The sequence below is a fragment of the Salvelinus namaycush genome, unplaced genomic scaffold (assembly GCF_016432855.1).
Source record: "Salvelinus namaycush isolate Seneca unplaced genomic scaffold, SaNama_1.0 Scaffold115, whole genome shotgun sequence".
Taxonomy (NCBI): Eukaryota; Metazoa; Chordata; class Actinopteri; order Salmoniformes; family Salmonidae; genus Salvelinus; species Salvelinus namaycush.
The window spans coordinates 97,151-104,001 of record NW_024057842.1 but is presented as its reverse complement, the minus strand read 5'-3'; the positions used below and the strand labels follow the sequence as shown (position 1 = coordinate 104,001).

The 6,851-nt window shown below is 39.7% G+C and overlaps 1 protein-coding gene across 1 annotated transcript in view; it reads left to right on the top strand.

The window, feature by feature from the left end:
- Positions 1 to 1,301, top strand: part of kcnk3b (potassium channel, subfamily K, member 3b) — a 6,267-nt gene extending 4,966 nt beyond the window's left edge. The window contains exon 2 of the mRNA XM_038982394.1: positions 1 to 1,301. This exon is cut by the window's left edge and continues 1,139 nt beyond it. The gene's annotated coding sequence lies outside the window, so the exon portion shown is untranslated.
- The last annotated feature ends 5,550 nt before the right edge of the window (positions 1,302 to 6,851 follow it).

Here is a 6,851-nt window from a genome sequence, read left to right as displayed (position 1 = left end):
CTCAGGGATCCCTGGTCGAGACTCAGTGATCAGGTCAGATTCCTTTAAGCACCAAACAGAAACTGGGATAGACTACCTGAACTGGGATAGACCACCTGAACTGGGATAGACTACCTGAACTGGGATAGACTATCTGAACTGGGATAGACTACCTGAACTGGGATAGACCACCTGAACTGGGATAGACTATCTGAACTGGGATAGACTACCTGAACTGGGATAGACTACCTGAACTGGGATAGACTACCTGAACTGGGATAGAAGTGTCTGCTCTCACTGTAAAGACTGGAGAAGAAGTGTCTGTTCTCACTGTAAAGACCGGAGAAGAAGTGTCTGTTCTCACTGTAAAGACTGGAGAAGAAGTGTCTGCTCTCACTGTAAAGACTGGAGAAGAAGTGTCTGCTCTGCTTCACTGTAAAGACTGGAGAAGAAGTGTCTGTTCTCACTGTAAAGACCGGAGAAGAAGTGTCTGTTCTCACTGTAAAGACTGGAGAAGAAGTGTCTGCTCTCACTGTAAAGACTGGAGAAGAAGTGTCTGCTCTGCTTCACTGTAAAGACTGGAGAAGAAGTGTCTGCTCTCACTGTAAAGACTGGAGAAGAAGTGTCTGCTCTCACTGTAAAGACTGGAGAAGAAGTGTCTGCTCTCACTGTAAAGACTGGAGAAGAAGTGTCTGCTCTGCTTCACTGTAAAGACTGGAGAAGAAGTGTCTGTTCTCACTGTAAAGACCGGAGAAGAAGTGTCTGTTCTCACTGTAAAGACTGGAGAAGAAGTGTCTGCTCTCACTGTAAAGACTGGAGAAGAAGTGTCTGCTCTGCTTCACTGTAAAGACTGGAGAAGAAGTGTCTGTTCTCACTGTAAAGACTGGAGAAGAAGTGTCTGCTCTCACTGTAAAGACCGGAGAAGAAGTGTCTGTTCTCACTGTAAAGACTGGAGAAGAAGTGTCTGCTCTCACTGTAAAGACTGGAGAAGAAGTGTCTGCTCTCACTGTAAAGACCGGAGAAGAAGTGTCTGTTCTCACTGTAAAGACTGGAGAAGAAGTGTCTGCTCTCACTGTAAAGACCGGAGAAGAAGTGTCTGTTCTCACTGTAAAGACCGGAGAAGAAGTGTCTGTTCTCACTGTAAAGACTGGATAGAAGGGCTATGTTATGATTAAAGACCAGCCATCTTGTAATCTCAGGCTGTTTAGGTAAAATCACTGCAGTCCTCTTCAGTGGTGGAAAAAGTACCCAATAGTCAAACTTGAGGAAAAGTAAAGATACTTTAATAGAAAATCACTCAAGTAACAGTCACCCAGTAAAATACTACTTTAGACTAAAGTCTAAAAGTATTTGGTTTTAAATATACTTAAGTATCAAAAGTAAATGTAAAAGTGTTAACCATTTCAAATTCCTTATATTAAGCAAACCAGACGGCACAATTATTATAATTTTTTGGGAGGGATAGCCAGGGGCACACTCCAACACTCCAACATCATTTACAAATGAAGCATTTGTGTTTAGTGAGTCCTCCAGATCAGAGGAAGTAAAGATGACCAGGGATGTTCTCTTGATAAGTGTGTGAATTGGACCATTTTCCTGTCAAAATGTACTTTTGGGTTTCAGGGGAAAATGTATGGAGTAAAAAGTACATTCTTTTCATTAGCAATGTAGTAAAGTAAAAGTTGTCAGAAATATAAATAATAAAGTAAAGTATAGATACCACCAAAAAAACTACTTAAGAAGTACTTGAAAGTATTTTTTACTTAAGTACTTTACACCACTGGTTCTCTTGCACAGAAACAGACACTCAGCTGTTGTAACGGCGATAAGAACGTGCCGTAAGCTAAGCTCACTCCACAGCTAGCTTAAAATGTCACCAGTGCTGCTATCGAATCGAATCCTTGGCTATATAGGAGGACTACTGGTTGGCATGTTGTCAAGCCCCACTAGTCCTGTAAAGAGACAGGGACAGTGGAGGAAGCGAAGCTGTTAGCGGACACACTGATGTCAGGTTCACCGAGGAGCAATAAACACTTCTGTGTACTGTATGTTTCCTCTGTTGTAGCGCAGAAATATTAATGAATTGAATCTATTGTTAATGATATATATTAATATATATATTATATATTATTATATATAGTACAATCATGTACTGTACGTTTTCTGTATAATTCTGCTCCGCCACTATGAATGATTATTACTGTGGCTAGGCAATCATTTATTTCTGATAATCTAATCAATTTCAATTTAAAATTAAAAAATGTTTATTTTAAACTCTCCAAGTATTAATAACTTCTGTTTATGTAACTTTTAGTTTTAGTAAATTTTTCTCATCACTTTAAGTTGCTCTCATCCGGTCATTCACAAAGTACGACCGTATTTAGCTTATTTGACTAGATTTGTGCAAGTCTTAATCTTGACAACACAGAACCAAAAAATATCCCGCAAACTACATCGACAAGAGATTAGTACAAACCAGGTCTGAAATTTTATTTGACCTTTATTTGACTAGGCAAGTCAGTTAAGAACAAATTCTTATTTTCAATGACGGCCTCCCGGGGAACAGTGGGTTATCTTCCTTGTTCAGGGGCAGAAAGACAGAGTTGTACCTTGTCAGCTCGTTGATTTGAATTTGCAACCTTTCGGTTACTAGTTCAACGCTCTAAACCACTAGGCTACCCTGCTGCCACAATGCACCAGAAACAACAGCATTGTGATGAAACAAGGCAGTGACAAGTCCTACGCCCAGGACAGGTGGTTTCACCACAGGACCACGGATGACAGGCCAGGTCCTACACTGCTCTTCTAGCTATCCAACAGACCCTTTTCTGAGGTGTCATCATACCCAACCTGTGCCAATGTACTGCATCACAACTAACGCTGAAACGTTCCAGTAACTCCCCCCCCCCCCAAAAAAATGTCCAGGTTTCCCAGAAATCTTAGTTGGAAGATTTTGCAATCCTAACCTGAAGTTAAACAACATTGGATATACAGTATATGAGTTGTGGTACTCTGTCTGGTATGTTATGTGCTTTAAACAGTATGAAGAGATTAAAAATAGATTTATCTGAACTTGTAATGTAAAGGAAATGTTACGTTTTTTGTACTAGTTACAGTACATGGGTACAATCAGAGTTCCAGTACATGGGTACAATCAGAGTTCCAGTACATGGGTACAATCAGAGTTACAGTACATGGGTACAATCAGAGTTACAGTACATGGGTACAATCAGAGTAACAGTACATGGATACAATCAGAGTAACAGTACATGGGTACAATCAGAGTTCCAGTACATGGGTACAATCAGAGTAACAGTACATGGGTACAATCAGAGTTCCAGTACATGGATACAATTAGAGTTACAGTACATGGGTACAATCAGAGTTACAGTACATGGGTACAATCAGAGTAACAGTACATGGGTACAATCAGAGTTCCAGTACATGGGTACAATCAGAGTAACAGTACATGGGTACAATCAGAGTTACAGTACATGGGTACAATCAGAGTTACAGTACATGGTTACAATCAGAGTAACAGTACATGGATACAATCAGAGTTACAGTACATGGGTACAATCAGAGTTCCAGTACATGGATACAATCAGAGTAACAGTACATGGATACAATCAGAGTAACAGTACATGGGTACAATCAGAGTTACAGTACATGGGTACAATCAGAGTAACAGTACATGGGTACAATCAGAGTTCCAGTACATGGATACAATCAGAGTAACAGTACATGGGTACAATCACAGTTACAGTACATGGGTACAATCAGAGTAACAGTACATGGATACAATCAGAGTAACAGTACATGGGTACAATCAGAGTTCCAGTACATGGGTACAATCAGAGTTCCAGTACATGGATACAATCAGAGTAACAGTACATGGGTACAATCAGAGTTACAGTACATGGGTACAATCAGAGTAACAGTACATGGATACAATCAGAGTTCCAGTACATGGGTACAATCAGAGTTACAGTACATGGGTACAATCAGAGTTACAGTACATGGGTACAATCAGAGTTACAGTACATGGGTACAATCAGAGTTACAGTACATGGATACAATCAGAGTTACAGTACATGGGTACAATCAGAGTTACAGTATATGGGTACAATCAGAGTAACAGTACATGGATACAATCAGAGTTACAGTACATGGGTACAATCAGAGTTACAGTATATGGGTACAATCAGAGTTACAGTACATGGATACAATCAGAGTTACAGTACATGGGTACAATCAGAGTTACAGTACATGGGTACAATCAGAGTTCCAGTACATGGATACAATCAGAGTAACAGTACATGGGTACAATCAGAGTTACAGTACATGGGTACAATCAGAGTAACAGTACATGGATACAATCAGAGTAACAGTACATGGGTACAATCAGAGTTACAGTACATGGGTACAATCAGAGTAACAGTACATGGGTACAATCAGAGTTCCAGTACATGGATACAATCAGAGTAACAGTACATGGGTACAATCAGAGTTACAGTACATGGGTACAATCAGAGTAACAGTACATGGATACAATCAGAGTAACAGTACATGGGTACAATCAGAGTTCCAGTACATGGGTACAATCAGAGTTCCAGTACATGGATACAATCAGAGTAACAGTACATGGGTACAATCAGAGTTACAGTACATGGGTACAATCAGAGTAACAGTACATGGATACAATCAGAGTTCCAGTACATGGGTACAATCAGAGTTCCAGTACATGGGTACAATCAGAGTTACAGTACATGGGTACAATCAGAGTTACAGTACATGGGTACAATCAGAGTTACAGTACATGGATACAATCAGAGTTACAGTACATGGGTACAATCAGAGTTACAGTATATGGGTACAATCAGAGTTACAGTACATGGGTACAATCAGAGTTACAGTACATGGGTACAATCAGAGTTACAGTACATGGGTACAATCAGAGTTACAGTATATGGGTACAATCAGAGTTACAGTATATGGGTACAATCAGAGTTACAGTACATGGGTACAATCAGAGTTACAGTATATGGGTACAATCAGAGTTACAGTACATGGGTACAATCAGAGTTACAGTACATGGGTACAATCAGAGTTACAGTATATGGGTACAATCAGAGTTCCAGTACATGGGTACAATCAGAGTTACAGTATATGGGTACAATCAGAGTTCCAGTACATGGGTACAATCAGAGTTACAGTACATGGGTACAATCAGAGTTACAGTACATGGGTACAATCAGAGTTACAGTACATGGGTACAATCAGAGTTACAGTACATGGGTACAATCAGAGTTACAGTACATGGGTACAATCAGAGTTACAGTACATGGGTACAATCAGAGTTACAGTACATGGATACAATCAGAGTTACAGTACATGGGTACAATCAGAGTTACAGTATATGGGTACAATCAGAGTTACAGTACATGGGTACAATCAGAGTAACAGTACATGGGTACAATCAGAGTTACAGTACATGGGTACAATCAGAGTTACAGTATATGGGTACAATCAGAGTTACAGTATATGGATACAATCAGAGTTACAGTACATGGGTACAATCAGAGTTACAGTATATGGGTACAATCAGAGTTACAGTACATGGGTACAATCAGAGTTACAGTACATGGGTACAATCAGAGTTACAGTACATGGGTACAATCAGAGTTACAGTATATGGGTACAATCAGAGTTACAGTATATGGGTACAATCAGAGTTCCAGTACATGGGTACAATCAGAGTTACAGTATATGGGTACAATCAGAGTTACAGTACATGGGTACAATCAGAGTTACAGTACATGGGTACAATCAGAGTTACAGTACATGGGTACAATCAGAGTTACAGTATATGGGTACAATCAGAGTAACAGTACATGGATACAATCAGAGTTACAGTACATGGATACAATCAGAGTTACAGTACATGGATACAATCAGAGTTACAGTACATGGATACAATCAGAGTTACAGTACATGGATACAATCAGAGTTACAGTACATGGATACAATCAGAGTTACAGTACATGGGTACAATCAGAGTTACAGTACATGGATACAATCAGAGTAACAGTACATGGGTACAATCAGAGTTACAGTACATGGATACAATCAGAGTAACAGTACATGGGTACAATCAGAGTTACAGTATATGGGTACAATCAGAGTTACAGTACATGGATACAATCAGAGTTACAGTACATGGATACAATCAGAGTTACAGTACATGGATACAATCAGAGTTACAGTATATGGATACAATCAGAGTTACAGTACATGGATACAATCAGAGTTACAGTACATGGATACAATCAGAGGTAGCCAACAAATGTTTTTTTTGCCTTGGTCACATTATTCCACCCATTCACTTTTTATTTTCCTTGTTGCTTTTAATCTTACCTGGTACCCAGGCTATTGTGGGCAGAGGTGGCTGTGAACCAGATTACCATAGCAGGCATACAGTACAGTAGGGACCAGTTTAAGCTTCCATAGGGCTCTGGTCAAAAGTAGTGCACTATATAAGGCATAGGGAGCCATTTTGGGAAGCACCCTTGACCAAAAACAGCATCAGAAGGATGACCCATTCAACAAATCCCTGTATTGCCTCCCTATGAAGAGAGCATCTGCTGTTTTCTGCTGACAGAAATAGTCTCCCTGGGAAGGTCAGAGATGACATGACATCATCACAGGAAGTCTTCTACTCATCACTGCCTTGACCATATTAGGACAGTCTTTTCTTTTGCTGATTGTAAGAGTATTACAGTATATTGGGAAAGGATTCTGACCCCTTGACTATTTCCACATTTTGTTGCGTTACAGCCATATTTTAAAATTGATTAAATGGTTTTTTCCCC